This window comes from Camellia sinensis, chromosome 1, assembly GCF_055761805.1.
Source record: "Camellia sinensis isolate YWXY chromosome 1, ASM5576180v1, whole genome shotgun sequence".
NCBI classification, from domain to species: domain Eukaryota; kingdom Viridiplantae; phylum Streptophyta; class Magnoliopsida; order Ericales; family Theaceae; genus Camellia; species Camellia sinensis.
In genome coordinates this window covers 36,575,024-36,587,642 of record NC_138961.1, presented here as the reverse complement: position 1 = coordinate 36,587,642, position 12,619 = coordinate 36,575,024, and the positions used below count along the sequence as shown (strand labels likewise).

Sequence of the window (12,619 nt, the reverse complement as noted above, 5' to 3'; positions counted from 1 at the left end):
CTCTCTCACTCTCGATCTGTCTGTCTCTGTTTCTCGCTCTCTCCCTCTCTAGCCTTTGCCCTCGGTCTCTCTCTCTCTCTCTCTATAATTTGGGGGCTATGGAAGAATAGAGGATTGAGGTCATAAAGCAAACCTGTGTTGTGATGGATGTAATGTGGATTTATTGATTCGCCATCTAATTTCACCTATATAATCTGAGTTTTCTTGAGGATTTTGTAGTATTGTTGTTCTTTACTTTGGTTGTGATTGCTTTCTTTTTGGTATTCAGATGAATTTAACGTGAATTGTGGATTCATGTCGATTAGGGTTTCTAGGGTTTCAAATTGAATGTTTATGACTTTGTTTTACTCAAATTTGATTGATGAGAAAACAAGGAAACATATAAATACATAAACCAGGTTTATGTTTTGATAAATATGGAAAACTCATACTTTAATTAAAAAGCCTAATTAGCTTAGTTAACTTCAGACTTTGAGATCATGTTATTTTGTTGATGTTTCTTCATTTTGTTGGATATACCTAGTTGAGCCTCTGTAAGTGGGAAAATGTCTGGTAGGCAATAATTAGCATAATTTTGGTTACTGAGCATAATTTTAGCATAATTAGCATAATTTTGGTTACCCATTATTAGCTTTTTTTTTTTGGTTGTCTTTCTATGTTTTAATGAGTTAGTTAGTCTTATATTTTTTGCTCATATTGATCTTTAGGAATGAAGAAACTGTTTAATAGGCTGAATTTTCCTATCCCCTATGTGAAAAATGGAAATGTCAAATAATCTTTATGTACTTTTAGAGCAAGTAAATATAAATAAGAGTACTGGAATCAATGTTTGAGAAATTTTGTGGCAATGAATAAGGTTTTTAATTTTCCGGAAATTGATTATGATTAGGTACAATTGGTTCGGATATAATTGAGAGTACCCGAGTATGGTTGGACGACTCAGAAGGTCTTCCATTTTCTCAATTTCGTGGTCAATGGGGGTGTGTATTTTGCAGTGAAAGCATTGAATGAAATTAAGGCATCTCTGGGATGAAGGGTGGTATATTCATGGGTTGGAGATGACCCTTGTGGAGATGGTGATTTACCACCATGGTCTGGAGTCACTTGCTCGTTTCAGGGTGACTATAGAGTAGTTACAGAATTGGAAGGGTTACCTTCCTTTACTCTGTTTTGTGATTGTTGTACATTTCTGAACAAATGGAATAAAGTTCTTTGTCACTAATTGTTTCACCATATTATTTGTATATGCTGTTATGTTGTTAATCCATCAAATTAATTCTAGAATTGCTTCATTCTAGAGCTAGAATGGTGAATGGAAGGACAAGAATAATGGAATTATGAAAAGAAGTGTGAGACAGCTTGGATGATGATATGGCTTCTGCCATAGTTATCAACAAGTTTTAAGGACATCTTTCTTCATTAATTAAATAAAGTTAAGATGGTGATTTAAATTTCATGTCTGAAATAATTGCCCGAAAATTGGCAGAGACAACTATAGCATCAACATCCATGTGAAAGATGTTAAAGGTATATCTTTCATGCATTGTTTTAAATAAGATGGTACTGCCATTTGGAGCTTGGGGCCTATGTGGTGTATGCAGCATCTGTGACCTGCTGTATGATTGCAATGACACGGCAGACCTAATCTCCAAGGTTAAAATGACTTGGCAAATAGTAGTGTTGTTAGCTGTAAGCCAGAACAAGGCTAGAAAGATGTTCCTTCATTCCTACATTACATTTGTGGATGCTATGTGTTTCTGATACTTCTCATCACAATTTGTTATATCTTTTAGAGAAGTAGTGTGATCCTAATATGGAAATGCTAATGTGCTCTATCATAGGTAATGATAGCCTTATCCCCAAATCTAGTGGATAAAATATGTCCTATGCAGAGGAGTATCATTTACTCAGACGTGCTTACCTATTCTTTTTCCATTTGTATTTCTTTTTTATGTGTGTTCTTGGTCATCATCTTTGTCCCCTATTAGTTGAGGACCCAGAAACAAGCATGTTCTTCTCTCTTTGGTGGCTGTTGATGGCGTTGGTGCTGGAATTGACATTGAACATGGAAAGATAGAGTCCTTTTATTATGATTTTATGGGTTGTATGTAGTTTTAGTCTGAATGCATTTTTGACCTCTGAATAGGATGGGTTAGAGCCCCTAGGATGCAGTATGCATTATTATTACTATTGTTATTAACTTTTTTTAAAATTTTTATTTAGCTGGTTCCAAATTGTTGGAGCAAGGTCTTTTTGAAGTGAGTTTACATTAAAAAAATGTATGATTGTCTCATTCACATCCTAAAATTGCAGTCTTTTTTTGCATGTCTTTAGATATGACATCTTCTTATTCATTCCATAATACTTCTTTAGATTGATGCTCTACATATTGATACAACAACAATTTTTTTTTCCAACCACTTCATGTGGAAAACATTTTCTCCAATTTTGAGAACTCTAGCCCACTTTCTCTGATCTTTTTTGTTTTCTAATTTTCTGTTTACTTACAGTATTTTTCTTTCTTATTTCTTTCCAGCAATTTGAGGTGGAATAAGCTGCAAGATGTCATTCCTCCTGAAATAGAAGAACTAAAGAGTCTAACCCATCTGTGAGTAATTTCATCATCTTTGAGGGTATTAGTTTTGTTGGAATTTTCTCATATTACTTATTCTATATACTATTAATGTGTTATAATGAATCTTCTGCAGATACTTGAGTTTCAATAATTTCAAAGGAGAAATCCCCAAAGAATTAGCTAATCTTCCTCTGCTACGTTACCTCTATCTACATGAAAATCGTTTTATTGGGCGAATTCCACCAGAATTGGGCACTCTGCAACAACTCCGACATTTGTAAATTTCATGTTCTATTCCCTACAGTATTTGTATGCTTTACTATTTGTATCTCATTGCAGATAATCTCTCTGTGATAACCATGTTTTCATAGGGATGTTGGTAACAATCATTTGGTGGGAACTATTAGGGAACTAATGCGTATTGAGGGATGCTTTCCAATCTCTTCGCAACCTGTAAGTCTATGCTTCAGTGAATTTTGAAATACTTAATATTTTCCAGTTTAAGGCTATTAGAGTCGTAGTTCTTATAAAAACCATTTTTGATCCTTTGTAATTCTGATATGCAGTTATCTGAATAATAACTACCTTACGGGTGAAATCCCAGCTCAGCTAGCAAACTTGACTAATTTGGAAATCTTGTAAGCATTTCATTTTCTTTTTAACTGTATTAAGACTGTTATCTATCTTCTTTCTGGATTTCTTTTTGTTGTAATTGAAACCATCTTAAAAAATTGAATGCTATGTTTGTAACAGGCATTTATCATACAACAAAATGTCTGGTATCATGCCATCTAGACTTGCTCATATTCCCCGATTGACTTCCTTGTAAGTTTATTTTTGAATTTTCTGTCCACTCTACAAATGTGATCCAGTTATGTATGAGGAGTTCTATTTTTGCAATGTATCTATAGAGGATTTTCCTCTTTCTAAGAGCAATACACATAAATTTGGCAGTTCGGATTTTAAGTATGGACTTTTTTAGCTACACTTTCTAGGCATACTATTCATTGGACCACAATTTGGCTGATGTGATTGTATGGTTTGAAATAGTCACATATCATGTCTTTATGACAAGAAGGACAAGACAAAGCTATATAATAAAACACATCAGTTTTTGAAAAATGTTGTGTGTTATAGTTTGGGGTTAAGATTGAATAAATCTAACGGTTGGTGTTATTTCCCTACTAATGAAGTACCTTTAGGCACGGGCAATTTTGCTAGTGGTCAATATTACAATTGCATATTGAAAAGTTATTTGGATTTGCAGGACAAGTTTGTTAGTGGAACCAAGGTTGAGTTAGGTTTCCTATTTCATCGATACACTTTGTTTCGTTCCTTAACATCTGTGACCCAATCTTCAATATTGAGAAGATTTCTTCATCCCGTATGGCTTTGATTCATGGCTTTCAACTGTTGTTTTTATCACAATTAATGCCTTTTTTTCCCTTCTTTAATTTGATTTTCCCCATTTTTTGCATCTTTGTGCTTTTGTGTATCTGGGACAGCATCTTTTTTTGGGTAGGCATATGGGACAGCATCTTAAGCTTGCTTTCATTGCAGGTACCTGGATCATAATCAATTTACTGGGAGAATCCCGGATGCATTCTATAAGCACACTTTCTTGAAAGAAATGTGAGTTTCTGTCTTCAATCACTACAAGCAAATTACAGTTACCCAACACTAGGTCAAATGCTAACTGATTAAATGTTGTCACAGGTATATTGAAGGAAATGTTTTCCAGCCAGGTGTGAACCCTATTGGCATCCACAATGTCCTCGAAGTTTCTGACACAGAGTTCTTGTTTTAGTCAAAGCTTCCACATATTATTTACTCGTTGAATTGTTTCTTTTTGTTCTTGCTAAAACTAGGGTGTTTCAGTTTGATACTCTTTTCTTAAGTTTTGTTCATTGTAGTTTAGCTAGATAAGAACTATTTGCTCCTTTTGTGAGTGTAATTTTGATGCTTTTGAAGTCTTGTTTTATTGGTTGGATGAGCAAAAACTGTTACTTGTTCATGAATTTCGGTAGTTGAACTTGTGTTGTAACCTTTCTTGCTTCGATTTATATTTATGCCAGGTCTCGATGTGGTTCGCACTGATAGGACTCTAGTTTTCTATGAGAAGCAAGAAAACTTGTCAAAACTTTGGGAAATTCATGCTGTCTATGCATGGTTTGATATAGATGTAGGCTACTGTCAAGGTAGGTAGTCAAATTATGACTTCAATAAAATGCAGAAATTGATCAATTATGATAATAGTTGCCCTAATGAGGAAAAGTTTCTATATATTTTCACATCCATGATCAATTATGATAATGGGACAAGCAATGTTATTTATTGTGTTTTGGAATAGCATCATTCTTCCTTATGTAGTAGTTTTTTTTAATTTTTGACCATGGATTCCTTATCTGGTTTTCATGGATTGAAACCTTTCTTAGCCATGCCATCATAATAAAGGTTATGGCTCCATGTCTAACGAGTCTTGTTTGGTATATTAAACATTGTAGATTGGATTTTGTTGAAAATTTTTAACCATCATGCTCCATTAACCTCTTTTAATTTCTTTACATGCATCATAAGGCCTCTCACCCTGTGGTGCCTCTTTTATAATAACTTTACTTATAAAAATTAAAAAATAAAAAGTTTGGGACATCGGTCAAGTCTCCTCTTCTGGTTGCCTCCCATTTTTCTAAAGTCTCTCTATGTTGGCACTGCTCTAGGGAATGAGCCAAGTTAATCACTTGGTTAAAAGCTTGAAATTTTTCTTTGTTGCTCTATGGCAGTTGATTAATGAGTCTGGATGGTGATTTATTTTTACATTTTGAGTGGGGTGTTCGACAAAACTCAGTGTTTGGGTAGTGACTTGTGGTAGTTGGGAAATTAGCTGGGTGATTGTTTAGACATTTCGATTTGCCTAAAAATTGAAATGGGTTAGTGTGATGAATGCTTGGAGATTTTTGTGATATTATATTGCAATTGATTTTTATTTGGTACACATTCTTACATATTAGATGGCGAGTACTTCACCATCTCCAAATTCTCCACCCACTGCTGCCTCACCATCGGCGTCCACCCCTCCGCCACCTCAGCCTTCCTCTCCTCCACCAGCCCCTCCTACAACAACTCCATCTTCTCATTCCAATCTCATTCCAATCTCTTCTAGTAAAGTGATGCTGACTGTTATTTTTGCATATTGCAGTCTGTCCCTCCTACTATCTGGTATCGATTAGTGGCTGGTCTAAATGCTCAGTTGCGTTTAGTTCGCCATGGATATTGATATTTGTGTTTAGATTTTTGGGGGTTGGCTTGAGGAACCATGAACCAGAACAAGAGACAAAAGAGGGACAATTAATCAATAGTCTTTCGAAAACCCACAAGACAAGAGAGAGATATCCCTTTTAAGTTGTAGGAGAATAGGGCTGGCTTTGATATGGAATTAATGGTCCCATAGGGGGCAAGGAAGCTCTATTTGAGAACTTTGATGGTTTTGTTGAGGGGACATAAGGCAGAAATTATGGTATTCAATTTTATTTTAGTGTATTCTATTTTAGTGCTTTCGCTTAATAGATATGAATTGCTGTAATAATAATTTAAAAATTGCTTCATCAGCTCATCAGCCTCGATAAGAGATTATTCTATGTACAATTCAGAGTTTGAAGAAAGGGAAAGGTAGAGACAAGGTGCCTTTGGTTTTTAGGGGTGTGGGGGTGTGCATTTGAGTGAGTGAAATTTTCTTAAGGATAATTTTGGTATTAGCAGCACTCAGCTTCTATTTCCACACATGGTTTCCTCTTAGTGCACTCATTTTAATTTTTTTTTGTTTGGAAATCAACTTACGTGGAAAACTATTTGATTCAGCTCTATCTTTGGTTCGGACTTCTGAACTAAAAATTCAGAAATTAAGTGTGTGAACTGAGATAATGTGGTATGTGGAAATAGAAGCTCCCTGAGACATATCATTCTGTATAAATTTTTTGTATAAAAAGTCAGTTTGTATAGCATTACCCATTTAGATATAAGACCATAAAATATGTTATGGCGTCTTTATTTCTTTCGATATCATGTTTGATTTGTCACGATTTGAGATAATCTGGGTGTGCACTTATGAGTTTTTTTCATCGCTTTGAATCGGAGGGATGCTAGGGAAATTTGAATGATGGACTTATTAACAAGTTAGATGAATGATTGGGAATCTGCCATGTCTCACAAGCTAAGAAGCATGGATACTTCTACGAAGGGTAACGTGTCATGTTGGTTTGCATTCATGCCATGTCTGTTTCATTTGGAAACTCCTCTGCATTTATTTTTGCTATTATGGAGTGCTATATTAGATTTAGTTTTTTACGTTGGTGGAGATTATATTGCATACTAGTGGGATTTCAAAGAATCTGTGATCATTGTTTTAAATCTTGGTATCTTTCCCATTAATGGTCATGACCGCAATGTAATTAATGTTGAGTAATGAGAATCAGTAGGCAGAATTGTGGTTTTGTCCTTTTACTAGCAAACTCCTAATGAATTTGCTATAGGTTTCAACCCGAGTTTGCTATAGGCTTGATAGTTGAATTATTTTTGAGTTTTTGAGTTGGTTTTTAAATAGAACTTACTTTCTTAAGCTATTTAGTATTGCACAAGTTGGACCCAAAATTTCACACATTTGTTTAAGTGATTTATAAATCATGTTGTAGCCTTATATGCAAATCATCAAGTACCCAAGTTGTTGCTCTCATTGCCCATCATCCGCTTAATCCCATGCCCATCTACATGGAAATTGTGTAGTGGTTTTGGAAAAAGGACAAAATTATTTTTAGAATTGAAAACAACTGCTTACTTGAATTTCTCAGCTAGTCATTCTTTTTTGTTCCCTTTCCCCCCCCCCTTTCCCCGGTTTTTGCAGTGGAAGAAGATCTGTTATGGTGACAAACACAACGGTGGAAATTGTAGTTCCTGAAAATGTTATTGGCTCCATTTATGGGGAGAATGGTAGTAATCTGGCTCGTCTTAGACAGGTATTGCTCGCATCTTTTCATGTAAGGCTACAATGACCGAGATTAATTCTACATGTAAACCAATTGAAAATGCTGTAACTGTTCTACTTATTTCCCGAATTACATAAAAGCTTACTTACTAAACTTGTTTTGAAGTTAGATTTAGAGTAAAAGGCTGTTAAAAATCGAAGTGTAGAACAAGCGGTGATTGCTTAAAATGTTATTAGCAATTACGTTTTTGTCAAAGTTTGAATAAAATAAGAAACTAGAAAGCGTGGTTACAAAACATGCTTTCAAGAAAACATGTTTACTATTTATGTTTTCACTTAGTTTGGAAAATAAAATAAAAATACCCAAATTGTAGTAAGAAGCCAAATTGTAAAGCATACCACTTGAGAACCAAAGTAAAAAGAGCTTCAAGTTGAAGGGGAATGCTGAAAGTGCTTATAATACAGGCTCACAAACTAGGAAAATTGTCTATGGGCTGCTTTTCAGCCATTTTCTGAAGCATTCTAAACCATTGTTTTCTTCTTTTATTTGCTGTTTTCCCCCCTTTTTGATGTGTATATTTTGCCAAGCTCTTCTTTTTCCCATGTAAAAAATCTATTGGTGATGTTGATTTCTAGTTACTTTGTAATTTATCTGATCATAAATTCACCTTAAATTTTATCCTATGGATTGTATGATTCAGATATCAGGGGCAAAGGTCATAGTGCATGAACCTCATCCTGGAGCCACTGACAGGAAAGTCATTATATCTGGGACCCCTGATGAAACCCAGGCAGCTCAGAGCCTCCTCCAAGCATTCATTCTTTCCGGAGCATCATGACTAGATCCCCTCCCCCCATCCCATCTGTAATGTGAACAAAACTGCTAGAATAATGACCCTTACTAATAGTTTTTTTTTTTTTTTTGGAAATCTTAACTCTGTACTCTAAAATTGGGTGTTTTATACTAGTCTGATCAATGACCAAATGTTTTCTTTATACATCTTATCGGTGTTTTAAATTTAGAGCTTAGTGGACAGTTTCATGCATCAAAAGAAAACAGTAATCGCACCAGAACACCCCTAGATTGATGTTTCGGACCAGATTTACACTTCTTTGCAGGACTAAATAGTACCCAAGGAAATGGATTCTCTTCATGTAGACATCAACATCCTACTACTGGGGAAGTGTTGTTCTTGATGTTTCGGACCTTCCTTAGCTATTGTTCTTGAACGACTGAAGCACTCTGGGGCTTTTCAAGGTATGTTGTAGTGAAGTTTGTTGAGGTTTTATTATCTTTGTTCGGTAGTGCTGTTTCATAGTGACATAATTTTTCTTTGTTCCAAGAAACATTTAAAGTGGCTAAAACAATATCGATGGGGCCATCATTGAAAAGTGGATCAAAAGTTCACGAACCAGACGAGCACCCTCCCCAACATATTTCTTAGCATGTTCACGAAGCTAAATTGTACAAGACTACTTGGCAATATGAGCATTTTTGGGAGGATTAAATATTTTTGGATGGATGTGTATGGATAACAAATATTAGTAGTTTTATTTGTTGATAGCTGCGCATGGATAACAAATAGTTATGTTTCAAATTGTTATGCTAGATGGATGTGACTTGTGAATGAAAACTTAGAATAGTTGTATTGTGTTGAATGTTAATGATTCAATTAATTTGAATGATGTTTTAAAATTATAGATTTATTATGGATTGAATGAATAATTAAGAATTACAGGTGTATTGTTTTCCTGCTTTGGCGACCAATTTATTAGTCGCGACGTCCAAAATAATTTTTTTTCGCAAAAAATGACAATTGCCGACCAAGAGTTTTGGTCGCAAAAAATACATCTATTGCCGACCAAAACAGCTCTTGGTCGTGGAAACTCACTTTTGCCGACCAAAAGTTTTGGTCGCAAAAAGTAACAAATGGCGACTAAATTTTTTGGTCTTGGAATGTTACAATTGGCGACCAAACTTTTTGGTCGTTGAATGTGATAATTGGCGACCAAACTTTTTGGTCGCAAAATGTGTCAATTGGCGACTAAGATATTTGGTCGGGAAAATATCACTTTTCGCGACCAAAGTGTTTTAGCGACAAAATGAATTAGTCGCGGTAATTAAATATTTAGCGACCAAAAATTTAGTCGGCAAATCCAACTTTTGTCGACCAATCAAAATTTTGGTCGCGAATTACTTTTGCCGACCCTCAATTGGCGACCAAAGTAGCGACCAAAAAAATTGGTCGCGGATAACTTTTGCCGACCAAAAATAGACTTTTAGCGACCAATTTTTTTGTTGCCAAAAGTGTTAATTCTTGTAGTGACCAATGAAAAAAACTGGGGGTGCTGGGGGTGCCCCCCATTGGGGTCCCTAGTACCGTTGAATTAATTATAAGTTTTTAACAAATGGTGTGACATCATGTTACCATCATGATAATAATATATTTTATGTAGTTTTTTTTTTTTTTTTTTTTTGAGGAATGTATTTTATGTAGTTAGTACACTATAATAACGTATCTTTTTTTTTTCGTATGTATGTTCTCCATTATTTCTTTTGTTGGGAAAATACAAAACAATGGTAGATTGAAAAAATAAATACAGAATCATGAAAAAAGTTATATATTTCCCTTTTTTTTAATTTTAATTTTCTTTTATGTGGACTTTAACTTTGTATAAGTTATATATATATATATATATAAGAAGGGCTTATCGGCTTGAGGTTCGTCTTTTTTCTTTGATTTTGTCATTTTATTTTGAATAATTTATTAATAGTGACCTATATGTTGAAGGTTTTTTTCGTAATTACGTAAACATTCTTGGTCAATTATGAAACATAAGTATTTTATTTTTTAACAAATTACAAATATATCTATAAATTTTGTTTAAAATATGAATTGGTCTTATAATACTAGAAATTACAACTATCCTTTGTTATAAATTTTAATTTAACACAATAATCTAGAGAAAAAAAAAAAAACTATTCTCCTATACAATAATAATTTATCAAAATTATTTATTAAAAAATGTACGGGAAAGAAATAAACCTTCTCGTATAATCCTGTTGATCAAGTCTGCGCTCCTCTGTACGTCATTGCTTTATCACCTGAAAGCACAAACATGAGCTAGCCGGCGGGTGTATGCCGGAAACCTCTCCGATGCCTAAGTCAGTAAGCTTGACAAATAGACAAAAACTCTGTGTATTCAGAAAGTAAAGTTGTGTGTTATCTCTTCGCAGGTGATATTTGTGAGCTTTATAGGTTTCGTGTGGCACAATCCTAGTAGGACTTTTACTTCTCCATGCAGAGTCCTCCTAGGATTTAACCTCCTGAAGGATAATCCTTATCCTCCAACACCCCCCTCACTGCTTAAATCAAGTGAAATTGTTCTTCTATGGCCGGGCTACCACGACCGAAGTAGAATGACCATGCTATGCTAGCGACCACATGACCGTGACTTAACTAGCCTGGTCTTTTACTCCGCAGTTTGTACCTCGGTTTCCCTACGGATACCGAGCTAAATTAAGAGTAAGGCTTGCTATGTCTACATCATGCCTTGGTTCCAAATAGTGCAGCCAAGCTAACCACGCCTATGGTAACCAAGATACCTACGCAAGATTATAACCGAGTTAACTTAGTGCGACGACCGAGCTTACCTCGGGACCGGCGTAACTTCAAGATTCTCCTAGACCGGTCTAACTCTATGGCCCTTTTACTCAGCCCTTCGTATTGCGGTCCAAAACGGCCCATTTACCCAGCTCGGCCCAATTTTCCATACAAATTTCCCTCACAAAAAATATTTCTCATATCATTAAAAATTGTTAATTGACTTAATACTTTATTTATTAACAAAATTGTTAACTGAAAAATATTTTTCATATCATTAAAAATTAATGATTTAGTTATTAATAAAATTGGTCATTTGAGTATGATTTATGTATTAATAAAATTAGTCATTTGTATATTTATGTATTTTCTTTCGATTCTTTATTAGTTCAGTGAATTATCTTAGTAATTTTTTTTAGATAGGGAAATATGTTAGTATTTGTTTTATATTTATCTGTCAAGAAAAATTACACACCATAATTTATTTTTTTTTTTTTATAAATTCGGAAGAAATGTTAAAAACTCATAAATTCAACCCAATGATATGGTATTAGAATTGGCGTCTACATCATTAGATGTATAACAAATTAAAAAATAATACATATCATACCACATAATCGATCATATATCTAATGATTTATTCTATTCAATTTCATAGAACAATATTCTAATTTTTTTAAAAAAAATTATCAGAAAATAGAACTTAAACTTACTGTAATAATACACGGCCTTTTAAAACTAGTATGTATATAAGGGAATGGTATAGCACTGTGATTATATGTTATTTGTTACACATATGTCTTTTATAAGGTACTTATGCATATCTCAAAACAAAGGATCTGGGCATATGAAGAGTGTTAAAACTAAATTTAATTATTCAAAAATTATTAGGGCTGAACAAGTGATCCGTGAAATCCGTAATTCGATCCAGTCCAATCCAATTTGATAGGTTTAGATTGGTTTTTTGAATCCGCGGTTCGGTTCCGGATTGAAGAATTAAAAATCCGTAGTTTACGGATTGGTTCCGAATTGAACCCCACGGTTTCGGATTGGAACCGATCCGAACCGTATACAAATAGTCTATATTTTTATTATACATCATCCCCCATAGTATATTCTCTTAATTCTATATAAAATCTAAACTCAAACCTAAAACCGTATAATATCTTCTTTCATTACTCTTGTTTGTTGGTTTTTAGTTTTAAGTTGTAATGGTTTAAATACTTATAGTGAAATCAATTTTCTTTTGGTTGCTTAAATTTTAGAACAGTATGTCGTTATTATAAAAAAATATGTTGTTATTGTGGAACTAATATAGCGTTATGTTTATATTTTTATAAAATTAAAGTGTTATAAATATATTTTTGTTATTTAATTATGTGAATCCGTGGTCCTAAACCGATCCAATTCATATTTTAATAGATTGGTTCGAATTGGTTCCATAATTTAAACGGATTGAATTGG

General features: G+C 34.0%; 1 long non-coding RNA gene and 1 pseudogene across 3 annotated transcripts; both read left to right on the top strand.

Annotated features, from left to right (window-relative positions):
• The first annotated feature begins 758 nt into the window (after positions 1–758).
• LOC114314362 (uncharacterized) lies at positions 759–4,542 on the top strand (annotated as a pseudogene). The gene is made up of 9 exons (XR_014330384.1): positions 759–813; positions 918–1,216; positions 2,505–2,608; positions 2,709–2,852; positions 2,947–3,021; positions 3,142–3,213; positions 3,329–3,400; positions 4,136–4,207; positions 4,292–4,542. The product of XR_014330384.1 is annotated as an uncharacterized LOC114314362 (transcript).
• A 16-nt stretch (positions 4,543–4,558) lies between these two features.
• Positions 4,559–9,209, top strand: LOC145788973 (uncharacterized). 2 transcript variants are annotated; one of them, XR_014333862.1, is made up of 4 exons: positions 4,559–4,773; positions 7,470–7,581; positions 8,252–8,808; positions 8,907–9,209. It is a non-coding gene; the product is annotated as an uncharacterized LOC145788973 (long non-coding RNA). The 2 variants fall into 2 exon arrangements; XR_014333861.1 differs by having other exon boundaries at positions 8,895–9,209.
• The last annotated feature ends 3,410 nt before the right edge of the window (positions 9,210–12,619 follow it).